We start from the raw sequence: 13,770 nt of genomic DNA, 5'->3' as shown, positions 1-13,770 counted from the left end.
CAGCATCAAGAACATGCATTTTGGATGCATTTTTGAAAGGAAAGAGAATGGAAAAATCTGTAGGTCAAAGGCGATTGAGATGAACAACTTATTCTGTTTTTCTTGAAGCTACTGAAAAGAGTCTCTGGTTTAGAGGAAGAACCCTTACCAATGACCAAGATGGCTGCCACAGATTTCAATCCTAAATGTATTAAGATTGCCAAGATTAATCATCACTTTCATGGCTTAAACAAGTAAGATTCTTTTGTTCTATAATCATCAAAAATGAGATAGCCCCATTTCGTTCGATTTTTCAAGGCAAACGTCTCACAGTTGAAGTGGCGTTCGTACTCCAGTTGCAAGACATAACTCTTCCTTAATCCTGATGGCCCGCCTAGCTTCCTGCCAAAATCCAAAATCAGCACGGCAAAAGGCTGGAGATGCCTGGGATTGAACCCGGGGCCTCATACATGCAAAGCATGCGCTCTACCACTGAGCTACATCCCCACGTCTGCCAAGTTGTACTTTATGCATGGAAACCCTGAATGCAAGTGACTGCCAAGTCAACCCATTTGACACTGCAGCATAAAGTTTCAGTCAGGAAAATCCTTAAGCCTCGTACCTGGATTATCTTCATGGTCTATAGTCTTATTTAGAGATGCTTGTGCGCAGCCTTCTTAGCGCAGTAGGCAGCGCGTCAGTCTCATAATCTGAAGGTCCTGAGTTCGATCCTCAGAGAGGGCATTTATTTCCTCCTTTTGGCGACCAAAATTCCCAGATTTTTTTTTTTTTTTTTAAATGTGGAATCTATGCCTATTTCAAGCAATTTTTCAAAGCAAACTATTTAAGTGGGGTTCTGACCCCCAACTGCCTGGGAAACCTCTACTTTCCACAAGATGGCAGGCTAGCCTTTTGGTAAAAGCCAATATACAGAACAGAGACTCCTGGAGATGCCGGGGATTGAACCCGGGGCCTCATACATGCAAAGCATGCGCTCTACCACTGAGCTACATCCCCTCTACTGACTTCTAACCTTTCGCTGGATATGCAGGGAGACTCTGAAGCCCACAGACAGCAATGTCTCGATTTGAGACTCGAATGTAAAGTGTCAGGCATGAAATTGCTCACACCTTACGTGTGGACTGTCTTCATGGAGCATATATGTAGGGTTCCATTCTCCGGCAGAGCTTTTAATTGCTCAGTTTGGAATGCAAAACTTCTCAGGATTTGGCCCAAATGTGCAAATTATTGGTCTACTTTCCAGCTTGCTCAGCCTTTCAGGAGATGATTCCATTGGATATTCCCTCTTGCCCATCCGTGGACACTCAAGTTGAAGGCAAGCCATAGTGTGAATCGCTGCCAAGCAGCTACCTTGGTGCAAGGCTGTGGTAGTAGTTCTGATCAGCAGGTTTCCTTTACTTTTCTTCACACCTCCCCTAGCGATGACTATGTCATCAGTTCACTTTGAAAGCAGATAGAGTACGCTTCTTTTCCAGTATTTATCGGAGCTCGGGGAATTTTTCATAATGAATGGAAGGTATTGTTGATTGAAAGCAAAAGACATGGAAATTAAACCACAAAATCCTTCGAGCCGGATTTGAACCAGCGACCTAAGGATGCCTGACTTTATGCTACAGTCCTCCACTCTACCAACTGAGCTATCGAAGGAGTGGTAGCAAATTGCTCATAGCGCGGAAATTATCTCTCGCTCAAGAAAAGTTGGTGGTGGGGACCAGGAACAGACAGATGAAAATCATCAATATTACCTGCGGCTCCCTTTCAAAGTTACCACTTCTGAGAGCACACTGTGAGTTATGTCTTATCACCTCAAAGGAGGATTTCACACCAAAGTTGATGTTCTGTCTTGGCTTGGGGAAAAGCAGGGGCTCTACAAATATGATTTTTACAGAAAGGAAAGGAACTTTGATACAAAGACCTTAGGAAGCATTGGTGGCAAATGGATGGAAGCCTTTAACCGTGAGAAAAATGACAGAAAGTTATGGGAGTCATTAGTATGCACCCAGCATCAAGAACATGCATTTTGGATGCATTTTTGAAAGGAAAGAGAATGGAAAAATCTGTAGGTCAAAGGCGATTGAGATGAACAACTTATTCTGTTTTTCTTGAAGCTACTGAAAAGAGTCTCTGGTTTAGAGGAAGAACCCTTACCAATGACCAAGATGGCTGCCACAGATTTCAATCCTAAATGTATTAAGATTGCCAAGATTAATCATCACTTTCATGGCTTAAACAAGTAAGATTCTTTTGTTCTATAATCATCAAAAATGAGATAGCCCCATTTCGTTCGATTTTTCAAGGCAAACGTCTCACAGTTGAAGTGGCGTTCGTACTCCAGTTGCAAGACATAACTCTTCCTTAATCCTGATGGCCCGCCTAGCTTCCTGCCAAAATCCAAAATCAGCACGGCAAAAGGCTGGAGATGCCTGGGATTGAACCCGGGGCCTCATACATGCAAAGCATGCGCTCTACCACTGAGCTACATCCCCACGTCTGCCAAGTTGTACTTTATGCATGGAAACCCTGAATGCAAGTGACTGCCAAGTCAACCCATTTGACACTGCAGCATAAAGTGTCAGTCAGGAAAATCCTTAAGCCTCGTACCTGGATTATCTTCATGGTCTATAGTCTTATTTAGAGATGCTTGTGCGCAGCCTTCTTAGCGCAGTAGGCAGCGCGTCAGTCTCATAATCTGAAGGTCCTGAGTTCGATCCTCAGAGAGGGCATTTATTTCCTCCTTTTGGCGACCAAAATTCCCAGATTTATTTATTTTTTTAAATGTGGAATCTATGCCTATTTCAAGCAATTTTTCAAAGCAAACTATTTAAGTGGGGTTCTGACCCCCAACTGCCTGGGAAACCTCTACTTTCCACAAGATGGCAGGCTAGCCTTTTGGTAAAAGCCAATATACAGAACAGAGACTCCTGGAGATGCCGGGGACTCATAAATGCAAAGCATGCGCTCTACCACTGAGCTACATCCCCTCTACTGACTTCTAACCTTTCGCTAGATATGCAGGGAGACTCTGAAGCCCACAGACAGCAATGTCTCGATTTGAGACTAGAATGTAAAGTGTCAGGCATGAAATTGCTCACACCTTACGTGTGGACTGTCTTCATGGAGCATATATGTAGGGTTCCATTCTCCGGCAGAGCTTTTAATTGCTCAGTTTGGAATGCAAAATTTCTCAGGATTTGGCCCAAATGTGCAAATTATTGGTCTACTTTCCAGCTTGCTCAGCCTTTCAGGAGATGATTCCATTGGATATTCCCTCTTGCCCATCCGTGGACACTCAAGTTGAAGGCAAGCTATAGTGTGAATCGCTGCCAAGCAGCTACCTTGGTGCAAGGCTGTGGTAGTAGTTCTGATCAGCAGGTTTCCTTTACTTTTCTTCACACCTCCCCTAGCGATGACTATGTCATCAGTTCACTTTGAAAGCAGATAGAGTACGCTTCTTTTCCAGTATTTATCGGAGCTCGGGGAATTTTTCATAATGAATGGAAGGTATTGTTGATTGAAAGCAAAAGACATGGAAATTAAACCACAAAATCCTTCGAGCCGGATTTGAACCAGCGACCTAAGGATGCCTGACTTTATGCTACAGTCCTCCACTCTACCAACTGAGCTATCGAAGGAGTGGTAGCAAATTGCTCATAGCGCGGAAATTATCTCTCGCTCAAGAAAAGTTGGTGGTGGGGACCAGGAACAGACAGATGAAAATCATCAATATTACCTGCGGCTCCCTTTCAAAGTTACCACTTCTGAGAGCACACTGTGAGTTATGTCTTATCACCTCAAAGGAGGATTTCACACCAAAGTTGATGTTCTGTCTTGGCTTGGGGAAAAGCAGGGGCTCTACAAATATGATTTTTACAGAAAGGAAAGGAACTTTGATACAAAGACCTTAGGAAGCATTGGTGGCAAATGGATGGAAGCCTTTAACCGTGAGAAAAATGACAGAAAGTTATGGGAGTCATTAGTATGCACCCAGCATCAAGAACATGCATTTTGGATGCATTTTTGAAAGGAAAGAGAATGGAAAAATCTGTAGGTCAAAGGCGATTGAGATGAACAACTTATTCTGTTTTTCTTGAAGCTACTGAAAAGAGTCTCTGGTTTAGAGGAAGAACCCTTACCAATGACCAAGATGGCTGCCACAGATTTCAATCCTAAATGTATTAAGATTGCCAAGATTAATCATCACTTTCATGGCTTAAACAAGTAAGATTCTTTTGTTCTATAATCATCAAAAATGAGATAGCCCCATTTCGTTCGATTTTTCAAGGCAAACGTCTCACAGTTGAAGTGGCGTTCGTACTCCAGTTGCAAGACATAACTCTTCCTTAATCCTGATGGCCCGCCTAGCTTCCTGCCAAAATCCAAAATCAGCACGGCAAAAGGCTGGAGATGCCTGGGATTGAACCCGGGGCCTCATACATGCAAAGCATGCGCTCTACCACTGAGCTACATCCCCACGTCTGCCAAGTTGTACTTTATGCATGGAAACCCTGAATGCAAGTGACTGCCAAGTCAACCCATTTGACACTGCAGCATAAAGTTTCAGTCAGGAAAATCCTTAAGCCTCGTACCTGGATTATCTTCATGGTCTATAGTCTTATTTAGAGATGCTTGTGCGCAGCCTTCTTAGCGCAGTAGGCAGCGCGTCAGTCTCATAATCTGAAGGTCCTGAGTTCGATCCTCAGAGAGGGCATTTATTTCCTCCTTTTGGCGACCAAAATTCCCAGATTTTTTTTTTTTTTTTTAAATGTGGAATCTATGCCTATTTCAAGCAATTTTTCAAAGCAAACTATTTAAGTGGGGTTCTGACCCCCAACTGCCTGGGAAACCTCTACTTTCCACAAGATGGCAGGCTAGCCTTTTGGTAAAAGCCAATATACAGAACAGAGACTCCTGGAGATGCCGGGGATTGAACCCGGGGCCTCATACATGCAAAGCATGCGCTCTACCACTGAGCTACATCCCCTCTACTGACTTCTAACCTTTCGCTGGATATGCAGGGAGACTCTGAAGCCCACAGACAGCAATGTCTCGATTTGAGACTCGAATGTAAAGTGTCAGGCATGAAATTGCTCACACCTTACGTGTGGACTGTCTTCATGGAGCATATATGTAGGGTTCCATTCTCCGGCAGAGCTTTTAATTGCTCAGTTTGGAATGCAAAACTTCTCAGGATTTGGCCCAAATGTGCAAATTATTGGTCTACTTTCCAGCTTGCTCAGCCTTTCAGGAGATGATTCCATTGGATATTCCCTCTTGCCCATCCGTGGACACTCAAGTTGAAGGCAAGCCATAGTGTGAATCGCTGCCAAGCAGCTACCTTGGTGCAAGGCTGTGGTAGTAGTTCTGATCAGCAGGTTTCCTTTACTTTTCTTCACACCTCCCCTAGCGATGACTATGTCATCAGTTCACTTTGAAAGCAGATAGAGTACGCTTCTTTTCCAGTATTTATCGGAGCTCGGGGAATTTTTCATAATGAATGGAAGGTATTGTTGATTGAAAGCAAAAGACATGGAAATTAAACCACAAAATCCTTCGAGCCGGATTTGAACCAGCGACCTAAGGATGCCTGACTTTATGCTACAGTCCTCCGCTCTACCAACTGAGCTATCGAAGGAGTGGTAGCAAATTGCTCATAGCGCGGAAATTATCTCTCGCTCAAGAAAAGTTGGTGGTGGGGACCAGGAACAGACAGATGAAAATCATCAATATTACCTGCGGCTCCCTTTCAAAGTTACCACTTCTGAGAGCACACTGTGAGTTATGTCTTATCACCTCAAAGGAGGATTTCACACCAAAGTTGATGTTCTGTCTTGGCTTGGGGAAAAGCAGGGGCTCTACAAATATGATTTTTACAGAAAGGAAAGGAACTTTGATACAAAGACCTTAGGAAGCATTGGTGGCAAATGGATGGAAGCCTTTAACCGTGAGAAAAATGACAGAAAGTTATGGGAGTCATTAGTATGCACCCAGCATCAAGAACATGCATTTTGGATGCATTTTTGAAAGGAAAGAGAATGGAAAAATCTGTAGGTCAAAGGCGATTGAGATGAACAACTTATTCTGTTTTTCTTGAAGCTACTGAAAAGAGTCTCTGGTTTAGAGGAAGAACCCTTACCAATGACCAAGATGGCTGCCACAGATTTCAATCCTAAATGTATTAAGATTGCCAAGATTAATCATCACTTTCATGGCTTAAACAAGTAAGATTCTTTTGTTCTATAATCATCAAAAATGAGATAGCCCCATTTCGTTCGATTTTTCAAGGCAAACGTCTCACAGTTGAAGTGGCGTTCGTACTCCAGTTGCAAGACATAACTCTTCCTTAATCCTGATGGCCCGCCTAGCTTCCTGCCAAAATCCAAAATCAGCACGGCAAAAGGCTGGAGATGCCTGGGATTGAACCCGGGGCCTCATACATGCAAAGCATGCGCTCTACCACTGAGCTACATCCCCACGTCTGCCAAGTTGTACTTTATGCATGGAAACCCTGAATGCAAGTGACTGCCAAGTCAACCCATTTGACACTGCAGCATAAAGTGTCAGTCAGGAAAATCCTTAAGCCTCGTACCTGGATTATCTTCATGGTCTATAGTCTTATTTAGAGATGCTTGTGCGCAGCCTTCTTAGCGCAGTAGGCAGCGCGTCAGTCTCATAATCTGAAGGTCCTGAGTTCGATCCTCAGAGAGGGCATTTATTTCCTCCTTTTGGCGACCAAAATTCCCAGATTTATTTATTTTTTTAAATGTGGAATCTATGCCTATTTCAAGCAATTTTTCAAAGCAAACTATTTAAGTGGGGTTCTGACCCCCAACTGCCTGGGAAACCTCTACTTTCCACAAGATGGCAGGCTAGCCTTTTGGTAAAAGCCAATATACAGAACAGAGACTCCTGGAGATGCCGGGGACTCATAAATGCAAAGCATGCGCTCTACCACTGAGCTACATCCCCTCTACTGACTTCTAACCTTTCGCTAGATATGCAGGGAGACTCTGAAGCCCACAGACAGCAATGTCTCGATTTGAGACTAGAATGTAAAGTGTCAGGCATGAAATTGCTCACACCTTACGTGTGGACTGTCTTCATGGAGCATATATGTAGGGTTCCATTCTCCGGCAGAGCTTTTAATTGCTCAGTTTGGAATGCAAAATTTCTCAGGATTTGGCCCAAATGTGCAAATTATTGGTCTACTTTCCAGCTTGCTCAGCCTTTCAGGAGATGATTCCATTGGATATTCCCTCTTGCCCATCCGTGGACACTCAAGTTGAAGGCAAGCTATAGTGTGAATCGCTGCCAAGCAGCTACCTTGGTGCAAGGCTGTGGTAGTAGTTCTGATCAGCAGGTTTCCTTTACTTTTCTTCACACCTCCCCTAGCGATGACTATGTCATCAGTTCACTTTGAAAGCAGATAGAGTACGCTTCTTTTCCAGTATTTATCGGAGCTCGGGGAATTTTTCATAATGAATGGAAGGTATTGTTGATTGAAAGCAAAAGACATGGAAATTAAACCACAAAATCCTTCGAGCCGGATTTGAACCAGCGACCTAAGGATGCCTGACTTTATGCTACAGTCCTCCACTCTACCAACTGAGCTATCGAAGGAGTGGTAGCAAATTGCTCATAGCGCGGAAATTATCTCTCGCTCAAGAAAAGTTGGTGGTGGGGACCAGGAACAGACAGATGAAAATCATCAATATTACCTGCGGCTCCCTTTCAAAGTTACCACTTCTGAGAGCACACTGTGAGTTATGTCTTATCACCTCAAAGGAGGATTTCACACCAAAGTTGATGTTCTGTCTTGGCTTGGGGAAAAGCAGGGGCTCTACAAATATGATTTTTACAGAAAGGAAAGGAACTTTGATACAAAGACCTTAGGAAGCATTGGTGGCAAATGGATGGAAGCCTTTAACCGTGAGAAAAATGACAGAAAGTTATGGGAGTCATTAGTATGCACCCAGCATCAAGAACATGCATTTTGGATGCATTTTTGAAAGGAAAGAGAATGGAAAAATCTGTAGGTCAAAGGCGATTGAGATGAACAACTTATTCTGTTTTTCTTGAAGCTACTGAAAAGAGTCTCTGGTTTAGAGGAAGAACCCTTACCAATGACCAAGATGGCTGCCACAGATTTCAATCCTAAATGTATTAAGATTGCCAAGATTAATCATCTCTTTCATGGCTTAAACAAGTAAGATTCTTTTGTTCTATAATCATCAAAAATGAGATAGCCCCATTTCGTTCGATTTTTCAAGGCAAACGTCTTACAGTTGAAGTGGCGTTCGTACTCCAGTTGCAAGACATAACTCTTCCTTAATCCTGATGGCCCGCCTAGCTTCCTGCCAAAATCCAAAATCAGCACGGCAAAAGGCTGGAGATGCCGGGGATTGAACCCGGGGCCTCATACATGCAAAGCATGCGCTCTACCACTGAGCTACATCCCCACGTCTGCCAAGTTGTACTTTATGCATGGAAACCCTGAATGCAAGTGACTGCCAAGTCAACCCATTTGACACTGCAGCATAAAGTGTCAGTCAGGAAAATCCTTAAGCCTCGTACCTGGATTATCTTCATGGTCTATAGTCTTATTTAGAAATGCTTGTGCGCAGCCTTCTTAGCGCAGTAGGCAGCGCGTCAGTCTCATAATCTGAAGGTCCTGAGTTCGATCCTCAGAGAGGGCATTTATTTCCTCCTTTTGGCGACCAAAATTCCCAGATTTTTTTTTTTTTTTAAATGTGGAATCTATGCCTATTTCAAGCAATTTTTCAAAGCAAACTATTTAAGTGGGGTTCTGACCCCCAACTGCCTGGGAAACCTCTACTTTCCACAAGATGGCAGGCTAGCCTTTTGGTAAAAGCCAATATACAGAACAGAGACTCCTGGAGATGCCGGGGACTCATAAATGCAAAGCATGCGCTCTACCACTGAGCTACATCCCCTCTACTGACTTTTAACCTTTCGCTGGATATGCAGGGAGACTCTGAAGCCCACAGACAGCAATGTCTCGATTTGAGACTCGAATGTAAAGTGTCAGGCATGAAATTGCTCACACCTTACGTGTGGACTGTCTTCATGGAGCATATATGTAGGGTTCCATTCTCCGGCAGAGCTTTTAATTGCTCAGTTTGGAATGCAAAACTTCTCAGGATTTGGCCCAAATGTGCAAATTATTGGTCTACTTTCCAGCTTGCTCAGCCTTTCAGGAGATGATTCCATTGGATATTCCCTCTTGCCCATCCGTGGACACTCAAGTTGAAGGCAAGCTATAGTGTGAATCGCTGCCAAGCAGCTACCTTGGTGCAAGGCTGTGGTAGTAGTTCTGATCAGCAGGTTTCCTTTACTTTTCTTCACACCTCCCCTAGCGATGACTATGTCATCAGTTCACTTTGAAAGCAGATAGAGTACGCTTCTTTTCCAGTATTTATCGGAGCTCGGGGAATTTTTCATAATGAATGGAAGGTATTGTTGATTGAAAGCAAAAGACATGGAAATTAAACCACAAAATCCTTCGAGCCGGATTTGAACCAGCGACCTAAGGATGCCTGACTTTATGCTACAGTCCTCCACTCTACCAACTGAGCTATCGAAGGAGTGGTAGCAAATTGCTCATAGCGCGGAAATTATCTCTCGCTCAAGAAAAGTTGGTGGTGGGGACCAGGAACAGACAGATGAAAATCATCAATATTACCTGCGGCTCCCTTTCAAAGTTACCACTTCTGAGAGCACACTGTGAGTTATGTCTTATCACTTCAAAGGAGGATTTCACACCAAAGTTGATGTTCTGTCTTGGCTTGGGGAAAAGCAGGGGCTCTACAAATATGATTTTTACAGAAAGGAAAGGAACTTTGATACAAAGACCTTAGGAAGCATTGGTGGCAAATGGATGGAAGCCTTTAACCGTGAGAAAAATGACAGAAAGTTATGGGAGTCATTAGTATGCACCCAGCATCAAGAACATGCATTTTGGATGCATTTTTGAAAGGAAAGAGAATGGAAAAATCTGTAGGTCAAAGGCGATTGAGATGAACAACTTATTCTGTTTTTCTTGAAGCTACTGAAAAGAGTCTCTGGTTTAGAGGAAGAACCCTTACCAATGACCAAGATGGCTGCCACAGATTTCAATCCTAAATGTATTAAGATTGCCAAGATTAATCATCTCTTTCATGGCTTAAACAAGTAAGATTCTTTTGTTCTATAATCATCAAAAATGAGATAGCCCCATTTCGTTCGATTTTTCAAGGCAAACGTCTCACAGTTGAAGTGGCGTTCGTACTCCAGTTGCAAGACATAACTCTTCCTTAATCCTGATGGCCCGCCTAGCTTCCTGCCAAAATCCAAAATCAGCACGGCAAAAGGCTGGAGATGGCGGGGATTGAACCCGGGGCCTCATACATGCAAAGCATGCGCTCTACCACTGAGCTACATCCCCACGTCTGCCAAGTTGTACTTTATGCATGGAAACCCTGAATGCAAGTGACTGCCAAGTCAACCCATTTGACACTGCAGCATAAAGTGTCAGTCAGGAAAATCCTTAAGCCTCGTACCTGGATTATCTTCATGGTCTATAGTCTTATTTAGAGATGCTTGTGCGCAGCCTTCTTAGCGCAGTAGGCAGCGCGTCAGTCTCATAATCTGAAGGTCCTGAGTTCGATCCTCAGAGAGGGCATTTATTTCCTCCTTTTGGCGACCAAAATTCCCAGATTTTTTTTTTTTTTTTTAAATGTGGAATCTATGCCTATTTCAAGCAATTTTTCAAAGCAAACTATTTAAGTGGGGTTCTGACCCCCAACTGCCTGGGAAACCTCTACTTTCCACAAGATGGCAGGCTAGCCTTTTGGTAAAAGCCAATATACAGAACAGAGACTCCTGGAGATGCCGGGGATTGAACCCGGGGCCTCATACATGCAAAGCATGCGCTCTACCACTGAGCTACATCCCCTCTACTGACTTCTAACCTTTCGCTGGATATGCAGGGAGACTCTGAAGCCCACAGACAGCAATGTCTCGATTTGAGACTCGAATGTAAAGTGTCAGGCATGAAATTGCTCACACCTTACGTGTGGACTGTCTTCATGGAGCATATATGTAGGGTTCCATTCTCCGGCAGAGCTTTTAATTGCTCAGTTTGGAATGCAAAACTTCTCAGGATTTGGCCCAAATGTGCAAATTATTGGTCTACTTTCCAGCTTGCTCAGCCTTTCAGGAGATGATTCCATTGGATATTCCCTCTTGCCCATCCGTGGACACTCAAGTTGAAGGCAAGCCATAGTGTGAATCGCTGCCAAGCAGCTACCTTGGTGCAAGGCTGTGGTAGTAGTTCTGATCAGCAGGTTTCCTTTACTTTTCTTCACACCTCCCCTAGCGATGACTATGTCATCAGTTCACTTTGAAAGCAGATAGAGTACGCTTCTTTTCCAGTATTTATCGGAGCTCGGGGAATTTTTCATAATGAATGGAAGGTATTGTTGATTGAAAGCAAAAGACATGGAAATTAAACCACAAAATCCTTCGAGCCGGATTTGAACCAGCGACCTAAGGATGCCTGACTTTATGCTACAGTCCTCCGCTCTACCAACTGAGCTATCGAAGGAGTGGTAGCAAATTGCTCATAGCGCGGAAATTATCTCTCGCTCAAGAAAAGTTGGTGGTGGGGACCAGGAACAGACAGATGAAAATCATCAATATTACCTGCGGCTCCCTTTCAAAGTTACCACTTCTGAGAGCACACTGTGAGTTATGTCTTATCACCTCAAAGGAGGATTTCACACCAAAGTTGATGTTCTGTCTTGGCTTGGGGAAAAGCAGGGGCTCTACAAATATGATTTTTACAGAAAGGAAAGGAACTTTGATACAAAGACCTTAGGAAGCATTGGTGGCAAATGGATGGAAGCCTTTAACCGTGAGAAAAATGACAGAAAGTTATGGGAGTCATTAGTATGCACCCAGCATCAAGAACATGCATTTTGGATGCATTTTTGAAAGGAAAGAGAATGGAAAAATCTGTAGGTCAAAGGCGATTGAGATGAACAACTTATTCTGTTTTTCTTGAAGCTACTGAAAAGAGTCTCTGGTTTAGAGGAAGAACCCTTACCAATGACCAAGATGGCTGCCACAGATTTCAATCCTAAATGTATTAAGATTGCCAAGATTAATCATCACTTTCATGGCTTAAACAAGTAAGATTCTTTTGTTCTATAATCATCAAAAATGAGATAGCCCCATTTCGTTCGATTTTTCAAGGCAAACGTCTCACAGTTGAAGTGGCGTTCGTACTCCAGTTGCAAGACATAACTCTTCCTTAATCCTGATGGCCCGCCTAGCTTCCTGCCAAAATCCAAAATCAGCACGGCAAAAGGCTGGAGATGCCTGGGATTGAACCCGGGGCCTCATACATGCAAAGCATGCGCTCTACCACTGAGCTACATCCCCACGTCTGCCAAGTTGTACTTTATGCATGGAAACCCTGAATGCAAGTGACTGCCAAGTCAACCCATTTGACACTGCAGCATAAAGTTTCAGTCAGGAAAATCCTTAAGCCTCGTACCTGGATTATCTTCATGGTCTATAGTCTTATTTAGAGATGCTTGTGCGCAGCCTTCTTAGCGCAGTAGGCAGCGCGTCAGTCTCATAATCTGAAGGTCCTGAGTTCGATCCTCAGAGAGGGCATTTATTTCCTCCTTTTGGCGACCAAAATTCCCAGATTTTTTTTTTTTTTTTTAAATGTGGAATCTATGCCTATTTCAAGCAATTTTTCAAAGCAAACTATTTAAGTGGGGTTCTGACCCCCAACTGCCTGGGAAACCTCTACTTTCCACAAGATGGCAGGCTAGCCTTTTGGTAAAAGCCAATATACAGAACAGAGACTCCTGGAGATGCCGGGGATTGAACCCGGGGCCTCATACATGCAAAGCATGCGCTCTACCACTGAGCTACATCCCCTCTACTGACTTCTAACCTTTCGCTGGATATGCAGGGAGACTCTGAAGCCCACAGACAGCAATGTCTCGATTTGAGACTCGAATGTAAAGTGTCAGGCATGAAATTGCTCACACCTTACGTGTGGACTGTCTTCATGGAGCATATATGTAGGGTTCCATTCTCCGGCAGAGCTTTTAATTGCTCAGTTTGGAATGCAAAACTTCTCAGGATTTGGCCCAAATGTGCAAATTATTGGTCTACTTTCCAGCTTGCTCAGCCTTTCAGGAGATGATTCCATTGGATATTCCCTCTTGCCCATCCGTGGACACTCAAGTTGAAGGCAAGCCATAGTGTGAATCGCTGCCAAGCAGCTACCTTGGTGCAAGGCTGTGGTAGTAGTTCTGATCAGCAGGTTTCCTTTACTTTTCTTCACACCTCCCCTAGCGATGACTATGTCATCAGTTCACTTTGAAAGCAGATAGAGTACGCTTCTTTTCCAGTATTTATCGGAGCTCGGGGAATTTTTCATAATGAATGGAAGGTATTGTTGATTGAAAGCAAAAGACATGGAAATTAAACCACAAAATCCTTCGAGCCGGATTTGAACCAGCGACCTAAGGATGCCTGACTTTATGCTACAGTCCTCCGCTCTACCAACTGAGCTATCGAAGGAGTGGTAGCAAATTGCTCATAGCGCGGAAATTATCTCTCGCTCAAGAAAAGTTGGTGGTGGGGACCAGGAACAGACAGATGAAAATCATCAATATTACCTGCGGCTCCCTTTCAAAGTTACCACTTCTGAGAGCACACTGTGAGTTATGTCTTATCACCTCAAAGGAG

The 13,770-nt window shown here is 43.6% G+C and overlaps 25 non-coding genes across 25 annotated transcripts; 7 read left to right on the top strand and 18 right to left on the bottom strand.

Moving 5' to 3' along the window:
* Positions 1–414: 414 nt before the first annotated feature.
* TRNAA-UGC (transfer RNA alanine (anticodon UGC)) lies at positions 415–486 on the bottom strand. The gene has a single exon. It is a non-coding gene; the product is annotated as a tRNA-Ala (tRNA).
* Positions 487–650: 164 nt separating this feature from the next.
* Positions 651–723, top strand: TRNAM-CAU (transfer RNA methionine (anticodon CAU)). The gene has a single exon. It is a non-coding gene; the product is annotated as a tRNA-Met (tRNA).
* A 201-nt stretch (positions 724–924) lies between these two features.
* Positions 925–996, bottom strand: TRNAA-UGC (transfer RNA alanine (anticodon UGC)). The gene has a single exon. It is a non-coding gene; the product is annotated as a tRNA-Ala (tRNA).
* Positions 997–1,561: 565 nt separating this feature from the next.
* Positions 1,562–1,647, bottom strand: TRNAY-GUA (transfer RNA tyrosine (anticodon GUA)). The gene is given in 2 exon segments: positions 1,562–1,597; positions 1,611–1,647. It is a non-coding gene; the product is annotated as a tRNA-Tyr (tRNA).
* A 767-nt stretch (positions 1,648–2,414) lies between these two features.
* Positions 2,415–2,486, bottom strand: TRNAA-UGC (transfer RNA alanine (anticodon UGC)). Its single transcript has one exon. It is a non-coding gene; the product is annotated as a tRNA-Ala (tRNA).
* Positions 2,487–2,650: 164 nt separating this feature from the next.
* Positions 2,651–2,723, top strand: TRNAM-CAU (transfer RNA methionine (anticodon CAU)). Its single transcript has one exon. It is a non-coding gene; the product is annotated as a tRNA-Met (tRNA).
* An 823-nt stretch (positions 2,724–3,546) lies between these two features.
* TRNAY-GUA (transfer RNA tyrosine (anticodon GUA)) lies at positions 3,547–3,632 on the bottom strand. Its single transcript is given in 2 exon segments — positions 3,547–3,582; positions 3,596–3,632. It is a non-coding gene; the product is annotated as a tRNA-Tyr (tRNA).
* A 767-nt stretch (positions 3,633–4,399) lies between these two features.
* On the bottom strand, positions 4,400–4,471 carry TRNAA-UGC (transfer RNA alanine (anticodon UGC)). The gene has a single exon. It is a non-coding gene; the product is annotated as a tRNA-Ala (tRNA).
* A 164-nt stretch (positions 4,472–4,635) lies between these two features.
* On the top strand, positions 4,636–4,708 carry TRNAM-CAU (transfer RNA methionine (anticodon CAU)). Its single transcript has one exon. It is a non-coding gene; the product is annotated as a tRNA-Met (tRNA).
* A 201-nt stretch (positions 4,709–4,909) lies between these two features.
* On the bottom strand, positions 4,910–4,981 carry TRNAA-UGC (transfer RNA alanine (anticodon UGC)). Its single transcript has one exon. It is a non-coding gene; the product is annotated as a tRNA-Ala (tRNA).
* A 565-nt stretch (positions 4,982–5,546) lies between these two features.
* Positions 5,547–5,632, bottom strand: TRNAY-GUA (transfer RNA tyrosine (anticodon GUA)). Its single transcript is given in 2 exon segments — positions 5,547–5,582; positions 5,596–5,632. It is a non-coding gene; the product is annotated as a tRNA-Tyr (tRNA).
* Positions 5,633–6,399: 767 nt separating this feature from the next.
* On the bottom strand, positions 6,400–6,471 carry TRNAA-UGC (transfer RNA alanine (anticodon UGC)). The gene has a single exon. It is a non-coding gene; the product is annotated as a tRNA-Ala (tRNA).
* A 164-nt stretch (positions 6,472–6,635) lies between these two features.
* Positions 6,636–6,708, top strand: TRNAM-CAU (transfer RNA methionine (anticodon CAU)). The gene has a single exon. It is a non-coding gene; the product is annotated as a tRNA-Met (tRNA).
* An 823-nt stretch (positions 6,709–7,531) lies between these two features.
* On the bottom strand, positions 7,532–7,617 carry TRNAY-GUA (transfer RNA tyrosine (anticodon GUA)). The gene is given in 2 exon segments: positions 7,532–7,567; positions 7,581–7,617. It is a non-coding gene; the product is annotated as a tRNA-Tyr (tRNA).
* Positions 7,618–8,384: 767 nt separating this feature from the next.
* On the bottom strand, positions 8,385–8,456 carry TRNAA-UGC (transfer RNA alanine (anticodon UGC)). Its single transcript has one exon. It is a non-coding gene; the product is annotated as a tRNA-Ala (tRNA).
* A 164-nt stretch (positions 8,457–8,620) lies between these two features.
* TRNAM-CAU (transfer RNA methionine (anticodon CAU)) lies at positions 8,621–8,693 on the top strand. The gene has a single exon. It is a non-coding gene; the product is annotated as a tRNA-Met (tRNA).
* An 823-nt stretch (positions 8,694–9,516) lies between these two features.
* Positions 9,517–9,602, bottom strand: TRNAY-GUA (transfer RNA tyrosine (anticodon GUA)). Its single transcript is given in 2 exon segments — positions 9,517–9,552; positions 9,566–9,602. It is a non-coding gene; the product is annotated as a tRNA-Tyr (tRNA).
* Positions 9,603–10,369: 767 nt separating this feature from the next.
* Positions 10,370–10,441, bottom strand: TRNAA-UGC (transfer RNA alanine (anticodon UGC)). Its single transcript has one exon. It is a non-coding gene; the product is annotated as a tRNA-Ala (tRNA).
* Positions 10,442–10,605: 164 nt separating this feature from the next.
* Positions 10,606–10,678, top strand: TRNAM-CAU (transfer RNA methionine (anticodon CAU)). Its single transcript has one exon. It is a non-coding gene; the product is annotated as a tRNA-Met (tRNA).
* A 201-nt stretch (positions 10,679–10,879) lies between these two features.
* Positions 10,880–10,951, bottom strand: TRNAA-UGC (transfer RNA alanine (anticodon UGC)). Its single transcript has one exon. It is a non-coding gene; the product is annotated as a tRNA-Ala (tRNA).
* Positions 10,952–11,516: 565 nt separating this feature from the next.
* Positions 11,517–11,602, bottom strand: TRNAY-GUA (transfer RNA tyrosine (anticodon GUA)). The gene is given in 2 exon segments: positions 11,517–11,552; positions 11,566–11,602. It is a non-coding gene; the product is annotated as a tRNA-Tyr (tRNA).
* A 767-nt stretch (positions 11,603–12,369) lies between these two features.
* TRNAA-UGC (transfer RNA alanine (anticodon UGC)) lies at positions 12,370–12,441 on the bottom strand. The gene has a single exon. It is a non-coding gene; the product is annotated as a tRNA-Ala (tRNA).
* A 164-nt stretch (positions 12,442–12,605) lies between these two features.
* Positions 12,606–12,678, top strand: TRNAM-CAU (transfer RNA methionine (anticodon CAU)). Its single transcript has one exon. It is a non-coding gene; the product is annotated as a tRNA-Met (tRNA).
* A 201-nt stretch (positions 12,679–12,879) lies between these two features.
* TRNAA-UGC (transfer RNA alanine (anticodon UGC)) lies at positions 12,880–12,951 on the bottom strand. The gene has a single exon. It is a non-coding gene; the product is annotated as a tRNA-Ala (tRNA).
* A 565-nt stretch (positions 12,952–13,516) lies between these two features.
* On the bottom strand, positions 13,517–13,602 carry TRNAY-GUA (transfer RNA tyrosine (anticodon GUA)). Its single transcript is given in 2 exon segments — positions 13,517–13,552; positions 13,566–13,602. It is a non-coding gene; the product is annotated as a tRNA-Tyr (tRNA).
* Between the last annotated feature and the right edge of the window lie 168 nt (positions 13,603–13,770).

This window comes from Lissotriton helveticus, chromosome 1_2, assembly GCF_964261635.1.
Source record: "Lissotriton helveticus chromosome 1_2, aLisHel1.1, whole genome shotgun sequence".
Lineage (NCBI taxonomy): Eukaryota > Metazoa > Chordata > Amphibia > Caudata > Salamandridae > Lissotriton > Lissotriton helveticus.
Note: the sequence above shows the minus strand (reverse complement) of the source record. Positions and strands in the feature narration are given on the sequence as shown.